A 10,898-nucleotide genomic window follows, 5' to 3' on the forward strand; every position below is an offset into this window, starting at 1 on the left:
GGCGCGTGCACATCTGGAATTCATTTGCAGCGGCTGGAAGCCCTGGCGCGCTCATTATTCTCTCTCTCTCTCTCTGCCCCCCACCCCTGCCTGTTGCTCTCAAATAAATAAATAAAAATTAAACAAACAAACAAAAAAAGTAAGTTGTTTATAATGTAATATACATAAATTTCTAGTTACACAAGAGTTAACTAGTCTAATGCATTAAATGGTCAGTATGTGTTTATTCCTTAAATTTGTCAGGGTTCTACCATTTAATGGTCATTTAATTTCATTCAAGTTATTGTATACTTCTGGGCCTCTGTTTCTTATTTAATTCAATAGGAGCTGATAACAACACCCAAAATGTTTTTATAATGGTTCTGGTCAATGGATACTTTTGCTCGGCTACATTAATATCACTTTCTTCCTATGATGGTTAATAAGATTGCCCACTTGACTGAATGTTGATCATCTAGGAGAGACACCAATCAGAATGGGTTTGGAGGATGTTTTCAAGGAAGTCTGAGGAGGAAAGACACATCTTGAATATAACTGGCACCCCACACTAGGATCCCAGACTGATTAAAAAGAGAAAAAGAAGGAAGCTAACTGAACACCAGTATTTATTTCTCCTGCTTCCTCACACCAGAAGCAATGTGACAACTATCTCATACTCTTGTCACCATGGCTTCCCCACCATGAGGTCCTATCCCTCCTTAAGCCATGAGCCAAAATAAACCCTTCCTTTCTTACCTTTTTCTTGTCAGGTATTTTTCATAGCATTGAGAAAAGTAATGCATACACTGCCCAATGGACTTAGCTACAACTCAAACCTAAAATACCTAAGAAAGAGATATGGAAGTCACAGGCAGTACGGATGTTAACAACTAGAACAAGGGCTGGAGAGATGGCTTAGCTGTTCAGGCACTTGCCTGCAAAACCTAAGGACCCATGTCCAACTCCCCAGAAACCACAAAAGCCAGATGTACAAGGTGACCTAAGTGCAAGGTTGTGCATACGCACAAGGTGGCGTGTCTGGAGTTCCACTGCACTGACTGAAGGACCCGGCATGCCAATTTTTTCTCTCTCTCTCTTAATTAAAAAAAAAAAGTAGAAGAGGTGCTGAGGAGATGGCTCAACAGTTAAAGGTGCCTGCTCATAAGCGTGAGGGCCCCAGTTCAATTCCCCAGCACCTAAGGAAAGCTGGACACAGAGTCCATGTATCTGTTATCCCAGCGCACTTGCAGCAATTGGAGCTGGATGCCGAAGAACCTGTGAGCTCAGAGGCCAGCTAGACTGGGGCACACACCAGGACAAAACAAAGAGTCCAGAAGGAGAAGAAAAACATCTCAAGGTTGTTCTTTGATCTCTACACATGAAGTGTGCACCCCCTCACACACGCAAATCTACACTTACAAACATCCACATAAATAAAAATAACAGGACAGGAATACAAATACCTTTTTGTTGTTGCTTGTTTTTTCGAGGTAAAGTCTTGAATTCTTGGTAATCATCCTATCTCTGCCTCCCAAATGCTGGGATTAAAGATGTGTGCCACCACACCCAGCCTAATAGATTTTTTTTTTTTAAGTATGCTATTTTATGTCAGACCAATTAAGAGACTAAAAGGGCTTTGTAACTTGTAAAAGGATTTTGAAAATGCAAATTCTTTTGTGTGTGTGTGTGTGTGTGTGTGTGTGTGTGTGTGTGTGTGTTTGGAGATAGGGTCCTGGAATTCACTCTGTAGTCTCAGGGTGGCCTACAACTCACAGCAATTGTCCTACCCCTGGCTCCTGAGTGCTGGGATTAAGGGCATGCACCACCACGTCTGGCTGAAAGTGTAAATTCTTATCAGACACAACCCTAATCTAGCAAATATGAATAGTTGGACTAAATGTAACCTGATTTCATCTCTTGGTATACCTCATGGTATAATATATAGGAACAGGAGAATTGATTTAAGTGTCTGGAGACATGATTAGTTTTAACTCAGCTGTTAGCTGTTTGTTCCTTCCTATAAATTTCTTATCTATAAAATAAACTGTGGGCCTTTCACACTGGCAGTATTATAGCCAATGAATGAAGTTTATCTGAGGCATGATTGCTGCTAATTAAATTAAAAGGAGTTCACAGTTTTATTGTGTTTTTTTTTTTCTTCCTGAATTAAACACTGGCTTTTCTCCCTTCCCTCTGTTTTCCTTTATCCTTACAGTCATTAGTTGCCTGATTTTCTATAGTTAAGGCTGAATTTCAGGCCATTAAATTTTGATCATCCTGAGGCACAACACACACACAAAAAGAAAAAAAAAAAAAAAGCAGAGGTACAGGAGGGAAGGCCGAGAGAAAGTGTGAAAGCTACATTTTTTTTAATCCTCTTTTAACAGACTGGCAGTGGTAAAATAAAAAATCATCTAAGAAAAATGATTCCTGAGCAGGATCCAGGCAAAAGACACTGCAAATCAATAAGACAAAGAAGAAATAGTGTACTTTCATTTCATTAAACCATCTGATCTTCTGATTTGTACCATCCTGACAGGTTGAATTGCACCAAGAAAAATAACCCCGGCTGATAGGAGCAGAAAAGGATATTGTGCGGTGTAGGGCATTTATGAAGAGGACAGAAAAGAATCCTTAGCAGAAGGCAAGGTCCTAGCCATAGTCATGCTACTGGAAGAGCCCAGAGTGGCTGGTGCTGATCTTACATGGCCAGCAGTGTCTTGGATGCGCTGGTTGGGAAGGAAGCCAGCTCACTTCATCGGACATCCATAGCAGACAGAGAACCACCAGCACTTTAGCAAGTACAAGCTCACTCAGGACAGAGCTGGTAGGGATGGACTCATGATCTTTCCCCAGTGACACACCTACTCCAGAGGGAACTCTGCCTGCTGAAGATAGGAAGTTTAGTCTTAATCAAAAATACCTGAAGGCTGGAGTGATGGCTTAGCGGTTAAGCGCTTGCCTGTGAAGCCTAAGGGCCGTGGTTCAAGACTTGATTCCCCAGGACCCGTTAGCCAGATGCACAAGGGGGCGCACGTGTCTGGAGTTTGTTTGCAGTGGCTAGAGGCTCTGTCATGCCCATTCTCTCTTTCTCCCCTCCCTCTCTTATATAGATAAAGAAATAAAATATTTTTTAAAAAAGTTTGAAAAAGCAGAGGAAACAAAGGCAGCTGGTTCATTATGAACAAAGGCTTTCACTGGAATGGTAGGGGTCCTCAAGCTGCAAATCCATTGATTCGGGTTTTATAGAGCCGTCCACTTGCCTTTTCACTCCCCTTATGCAAATGGTGAATCCAGTTCCTCATCTTTTTATTGGTCTCTCTCTGGTGGTGCAGCTTCTTCCTTTGCTTGTGGAGTCTATGTTTCCATCCCTATGTTCTGTCTGATGTCTGCTCGTCTGCTTGATGTAGGCCAGCTTCCTTGATCCCCTCCCAAGTGCACTGGGGGGGGGGGGGAGAGGTGTAGAAGAAGCCTCCTTCCTCACATAAGTCAGCACCTGGATGCCTCTTTTTCCACTTCTCCAATGCTCTGATGCCCTTTCATTGCAGCCCTGGAGGGCAGATGCTGGCTTCATATGTGTGCCACCCCAGCCTGCCCTATTGGCAAAGGACTGGTCGATCAACTGGGAGCGCTGGTGCTGTAGGCTGCTGCCACTGGAATGGCAGTGGCCAGGGCCTGGCTGCTGCACCCGTGGATCTTCTCAGCGGGAAACCTTGGGCAGGGTCTCTGTGCAAGAGCAATTACCACCTGCCTTGAGTTGCAGTCACTTGAGGGTCAACAGTCTTGCTTTGCCTTTGGCTACCATTCCCTACTCCTCAGCAGCAGTTCTATCTCTTGTCTGTGCTTTGGGAATTGAATGGTTAAAAGGAATGTTAGGGTTAAAGAAGTAAAGTCAAAAACTCGGAGAAAGAAGACCAGCTTGCATGTGATAGTCAAGCTGACCGGGTAAGAGGAAGGATGGGGCTCTGGCAAAAACAGCTCAAGACACTTCTTGGCAGATGTTGGCTGGTCCCCATGGTCTCCCCAGGCTTGTTTAGTGTCCTTGATTCTATTTTGCTTCTCCCTTCGAAAGCTGATGGTGTGCACTGAACTCTCTTCTGCCCAGTTACTGAGACAAAGAGAGAAATACATAGATCCCCTCAAGGGGATTGACAGTTGGGCCCAAACTATACTTTTCTGCATTTCAGTCTAGTCATTTTAATAGATGAACTCATTTCCCCAGCCAGAAATTCTTATGAACTCTTAGACAGTAGTCGGCAGGCAGCCACCTGCTCAGGCCCCCTCTCTGCTACACAGCATTTTTCAAGTCTCCATAAACTTAGTGTAAGCTTTTCTGTAAACTTGTTTTCTCTCTCTAACAGTTTCTCTTTTCAAATCCTTCCTTCATTGTCCATGAGACTCATTCCTTGATTTCTACAAGAGGAAGAACCCAGAGCGCCTGACTCAGTAGTGCATTGGTGACTGTTGAGAAGAATCTGGGCACCCTACTTCCTGAGTTAAACCCACCGACAAGCCAAGATAAGTCTCCTGGTCTGGTTGAAAGTTGTCTTGATCATACTATGAGACAATTAATCTAATTTACCATTTTCAAAATGGCAAAATAGTTGTGTTGTGTAGCAACTTCCTTCCAATTGAAACATTCCCTTCTGGAGGGAAGACTCAGGAAGTAAACAACTCACAAACCCCAGGATGTTCCTGAAATTTACAAGATTAACAAGGCCTCTCCCCAGTGTGTACAAACAGTAAACGGTTGCTAGAGCAGAGACAAGCTGACAGTTGGAGTTGCCTGTAAGTCATGTAGTGAGCTCCAGGAATTCATCGGTTAGGTGCTGTCACCCGGCTGGAGTTGGATTTTTGGCGATACATGCAACTTTATTTGGGTTATGCAAGTTCCTGTGAGTAATTCCAATAAGCTTATTGGTTCACGATGGTGGATTTTTGAGGCGATTCTACTTTGATCTATTCTTGGCGTCCTATGTGAGGTCAATAGATATTTGTGTCTTCTCAGGAAAAAGTTCATACAACAACTTGTTCTACAAATATTTATCAATCTATCCATCTTTTCCCCCAGTGGCTTTAAGCCACTTTAAAATTACTTTAAACGAGGCGTGGTGGTGTATGCCTTTAATCCCAGCACTCGGGAGGCAGAGATAGGAGGATTGTTGTGAGTTCAAGGCCACCCTGAGACTCCATAGTGAATTCCAGGTCAGCCTGGGCTAGAGTGAGACCCTATCTTGGAAAAAAAAAAAAAAAAACTACTCTAAATTTATGTATCAGTTAGGATCTATTGAGTGGACTTAAACTAACTGCAATGCTCCTACCTCCATCGCCCAAGTGCTGGAATTAAAGGCATGTACCACCACACCCAGCTTTAACTTTCTTTCTTTCTTTTTTATTTTTTTCCTGGTCTACTTCTCTATTCATGCATTGGTATTATATGTAGATTAAAATCCAGTTGCTGGGCGTGGTGTGAAGAGTAAGGGCTAGGGGTCCCTTCTAGCTGGGCCTGGGCCTGGACCTAGCCAGTCCAGCCCATCTGAGTTAAAAACCCACAGTTGGAAGTTCCCAAGTGGTCAGAGAGCCTGCCCTCTGCTTGCAAAAGTATTTATAACCTTATAGTGGTGAGCTGTTTTCTGGCTCAGGTGAACCAGAAGGGACAGATGGTTGGTTATGGATAGAGGCTGTCTCATAAAGAGGCTAGCCCTGTTACCAAGTTCCAGGGGGTGAACATGACCAACTGCAATGATTCCTATGGAAGACCTGCCTCCAAAAAGGGTCCTGGTTGTTTGTAGAAAGACAGGTCTAGGGAACTAGGCAAGAGATAAGAAATCAGATCATCTTTGATTTCTAGCAAGTGCAAACTTTCCTATCTTTTTTACCTTCAGGGGTCCAGTCACCCTAACTATACCCCCTCTCATGAAAAGACACCCTAACTGCTGTTAAAGGAAAAGGGACAGTGACATCAGATCATGAACTTTTTACTGCAGAATAGGGCACAGAGTTGTGGCAATAATAGTGTTTCCCAAAGACGGGAAGTATTCTAAAGGACTCTGAAAGTATATTGGAGGAGTGCAGGAAGATAGTCTTGGAAGAAAACTTTAGGGCGAAAGAATAAAAGAGGTAATGAGATGCGAGCACACAGCAAACTGATCGCCCTTAGGGTTATCCTTCTTGTAGACTTTTAGGCCTTGGGAAGCATTCAAGGGAACCCAGATAAATGGAGTTGGATTGTTTCAGGACCATCTGAGCATGATATGGCTGAGATTTTCTTCCAGAGCTGTTCATCAAATGGCACAGTAGTGTTTGACATGGCCTGAATCTGTTAATGTATGGCTTGTAAAATAGATACAATATTAGCAGAGTTATCAGGAATATACATTTAACCTTGATAATGGTGAATATACCATACTTTGCATAATAACCTTCCAGAGTGTATCCTTTTTAAAAAATTTTTCCCGGAGGTAGCCAGGGCCAAAGGTTGGTACCATAGAGCCATTGGGTGCCATTAAGGGCTGTACAATAAAGGGTTGGTTTCTTAAATGTTCCCCAAAGCTATGTGTTAAAAGGCTTGGTCTTGAGCCTCTGGCAGTATTGGCAGGTAGTGAGTGGAATGTTTAATAAGTGGAAGTTAAGATATTGGGGCCATGCACTCAAAGGGGATATTGGGTCCTGGCCTCTTCCCTTCCACCTTCTCTCTCTTTGCTTCTTGGGCACCATTAGGTGAGCAACTTTGCTCCCCCATGCACTCTCCACCATGATGTTCTCTCTCCAGAGGTCCAAAGCAATGGGGACAAGTGACCTTAGACTGAAACCTCTGAAACTGGGAGTCAAAATAATCTTTCCTCATTATAAGTTGTTTATCTCATGCATTTTGTCACAACAATGGAAAGCTGATTAACAACATTGAAACTTCAATTGTCAAAGTCATCCAAAACTCCAACTTTACCAAATCTAATGGACCTTTGACTTAGTGCCATTTGACAGTAGTGACACTTTGCTCTCTTGGGTCTTTTCTCTCCATATTCTCTCTCTCTCTCTCTCTTTTTTTTTTTTCCCGAGGTAGGGTCTCAGTGTAGCCCAGGCTGACCTGGAATTCACTGAGTAGTCTCAGGCTGGCCTCAAACTCACAGTGATTCTCTTACCTCTGCCTCCTGAGGGCTGGGATTAAAGGCGTGCACCACCATGCCTGGCACCATATTCTTTTTTCCCTTCTCCTCTGACTCTTCCTTCATAACCCAGTGGAGTCGGTGGTTCATCCTGTCTCAAATGATCTATCCTTTTTATAGATGATTTCACACTACTCCATGGCATTAAGGCTTATGCCTTCCAAATGTACACTTTCATTGCTTAAGATATTCAGAGGCTATTTATTTATGCTTGGATATCTGTTAAACATCTGAGTCTTACTCCAAAATCTAGGTTCCCAGTTTTTCATGGTTCCCCCATAATGAACCATAAAAGTAAATTGGCAGTGTCTCTTCAAGCCAACATTTTAGAGGTAATCTTGCCTTTCTTCTTTGTTTCTCCGCATGTGGGAATCATGACAATGCAGCCCTCAGTTGTAGGGAGCACTGTGCTCTGAAACCCATCACTGTTTGTAGCAGACAGCTTCAAGTTTGCTGAGATGAACTTCCAGACCAGGCACAGTTATGGAGGAAGGGTTATTTATTGAAGCCTACAGATCCAGGGGAAGTTCCACAAATGGCAGAAGAAGCTGGCCTGCCTTCACAGGACCAAGCAGAGAGAGAGAAGTACAAGCCAAAAGCCAAAAAGCCACACAGCATAGCACACTTCAGCAACTCCAGCTAGGTACACTTTGCATATTTTTAGATTGAAATCTGAAACCCACCACCACACCTAAAGATCCACCCAGTGACATTGCCTCCAGCCAGAATTCAATCTACAACCAAATAAACAACTTAATATATTGGGGGCCATCTATTCTATTCAAACCACCACAATTAGGGGCCAGGGGCAGAATGTGGTGGTTTGAATAGAATAGATGACCCCCAATATATTCAGTTGTTTGTAGTTTGTATCTGCAGACACCTGGCTGAAGGCTTGATTCACCAGGAAATGTTGTAATTTCCATTTCCTATGTGTATTATATGCATCCATCCACTTTCACTATAGTCATCACAACTTAAGTTTCTCCCCTGGGTTATTGCAGCAGTTGGTTACTTTCATTTTATGCCTTTCCAATTTATTCTCATTTCAGTAGCCACATAGACCTTTTATTTACTTAATTTTTGGTTTTTGGAGGTAGCATCTCACTCTAGCCTAGGCTGAACTGGAATTCACTATGTAGTCTAAGGGTGGACTCGAACTCATGGTGATTTTCCTAACAAGTGATCCAGCCTCCCAAGTGCTGGGATTAGCTGGGATTAAAGGCGTGCGCCACCATGCCCCAGCTGGTTTACTATCAACTGGGCATGGTGGTGCACACCTTTAATCCCAGCACTCGGAAGGTAGAGGTAGGAGGATGGCCATGAGTTCAAGGCCACCCTGAGACTACATAGTGAATTTCAGGTCATCCTGAGCTAGAGTGAAACCCTATGTTGCAAAACAAAACAAAAATTTAGTAAATCAATCATGTTACTCCCTTGCTTAAGCCCTGCCAATGATCTCATTTTGCTTAGAGTAAGATTTAAACTTCTACTATGGCCGCAAGATGTTTCAAAATCTGACTTCCAGGATTGGTTGTGGTGGTGTGTGCCTATAATCCCAATATGCAGAAGGCTGAGGAGGGGTGATAGCATGCTTCAGGCCAGCTTGGTTACAGTGTAAGACCTTAAAACCAAAAGTTAAAAACCAAAACCAAAAACAAACAAAAAACCTAGCTTCTACCTCATTCTTCAACCTTATTTCTTTTCATCTTCTTGCATGGCCCAGTGCCCACCAAGTTTCAGATGCATTAGCTTCTGTTGTTCTCTTTCTACAAACTGCCAAGTACTTTTGTGCTCCCACATCTTGCCATTTGCTCTCTCTTTCCCCTACAATATTCTTTCTCCATTTCTTCGGGACATGCACTCATTTTCATTTTCAAAGCTCTCAATTTAAGTTGCTTTCAGTGAGGAATTCTTCAGTCAAACTCCACCCAACCTGATAGTGCCTCTTTGTCTGTAACTAACTCCCCCCCACCCCCCCCCCCCGCCACTTTTTTTGTTTGTTTTTTTGAGGTAGTGTCTTGCTCTAGCCCAGGATGACCTGGAATTCACTATGTATTCTCAGGGTGGCCTCAAACAGCGATCCTCCTACCTCTGCCTCCTGATTGCTGGGATTAAAGGCGTGTGCCACCACACCTGCCTGGCTTCTATAACTATTTTGATTATCATTTATCTTTTCCACTTGAAAAGAAGAAAGCTATCATTACTTTTTTTTTCTATAACCCGTGGTCTAAGTAAATTCTGAAAAGTTTTCATATTTTAAATCATTTCATTACCTGTGAAGTTGTTATTTCAGCCTCTATAGTAAATTGGAACCCAGTCAGTTCTTTCTTTCTTTCTTTCTTTCTTTCTTTCTTTTCTTTTTTTTTTTTTTTTGAGGTAGGGTCTCACTGTAGCCCAGGCTGACCTGGAATTCACTATGTATTCTCAGAGTGGTCTCGAATTCACGGCAATCCTCCTACCTCTGCCTCTTGAGTGCTGGGATTAAAGGCATGCACCATCATGTCTGGCTCATTCAGATATATATGTTTGTTTCCAGACCACATTAACAGAGTCAATGTGTTAAGTATGGCCTGCAGATCCTAAAGTATTTAGAGAAAATTTTTATGAGCTTGTGATGTTTTATCTTTCATTGTCCACTTGGCTAGAATTAGAATCATTTTGTAGATTAGTGAAGCACTCAGAGGGGAAAGCCTACCCTGAATGTGGGTGGTACCACCTCACCTGCAGGGTGGTACAGCCTATGGGCTGCCTGGCAGAATAGCAGCATTGCCATTTGTCTGCTTTATGGCCTGCAATGATGTGAACTGTTTTGCTCTGTTAGGCATTCCTTACCATGATGAATCCACACCTCTGAAACTCTGAAGCAAAATAAGTCCTTCCTCTTTTCAGTTGTCTTTGTCAGGCATTTTGGTAACAGTGATGAAAAGTAAGTAAGGAATACAGTACTGCATGATACAACGTCATTGTCTTAATCAGCTGTTCAGTCACAGTGCCTGTGTTGTAGCTCATGAGAAATAATTATAGTTTGAACAAATCTTTCCTGTCTCCCAAGACTATTCATAGCTGAAGTGCTAACCTCTCCCTGGTTTTTCTTCTAAGATTCAAGCAGAAATTAGGACCATATTAGTATGGACTCTGATGAAGTGTCCAGAAAAGAGAACTGTGTTTTATTAAGCATGTAAAAATACACAGCATTACGGGAAAACTAGGTTACACAGCAATAGAGTGGAGAATTAGGAAATTTATTCATGTCCACATGGACTCAGGGAAATAACTTACAAGCCTGAGTGCTGAACTCTTGATAGCTCAGAGTTGTTTTTTTTTTTTTAAAGATTTTTAAAAATTAATTAATTAATTAATTTATTTATTTGAGAGCGACAGACACAGAGAGAAAGACAGACAGAGGGAGAGAGAGAAAATGGGGCGTCAAGGCTTCCAGCCTCTGCAAACGAACTCCAGACGCATGTGCCCCCTTGTGCATCTGGCTAACGTGGGACCTGGGGAACCGAGCCTCGAACCGGGGTCCTTAGGCTTCACAGGCAAGCACTTAACCCCTAAGCCATCTCTCCAGCCCGAGCTCAGAGTTTTTATAGACAGTATGGCAGGCGGTCTCACATCATCTCGAATTCTTCTACATTACTGGTGGTTTACAAGTTTCTAGAGTTAAGTGATTTGGGGCACAAACAGAAATGCCTTAGCAAGAAGTCAGTGATAAGGAAGCACAAATGCAGAACAGAAAGCTGTTTGTTC

The sequence above is a fragment of the Jaculus jaculus genome, chromosome 4 (genome assembly GCF_020740685.1).
Source record: "Jaculus jaculus isolate mJacJac1 chromosome 4, mJacJac1.mat.Y.cur, whole genome shotgun sequence".
NCBI classification, from domain to species: domain Eukaryota; kingdom Metazoa; phylum Chordata; class Mammalia; order Rodentia; family Dipodidae; genus Jaculus; species Jaculus jaculus.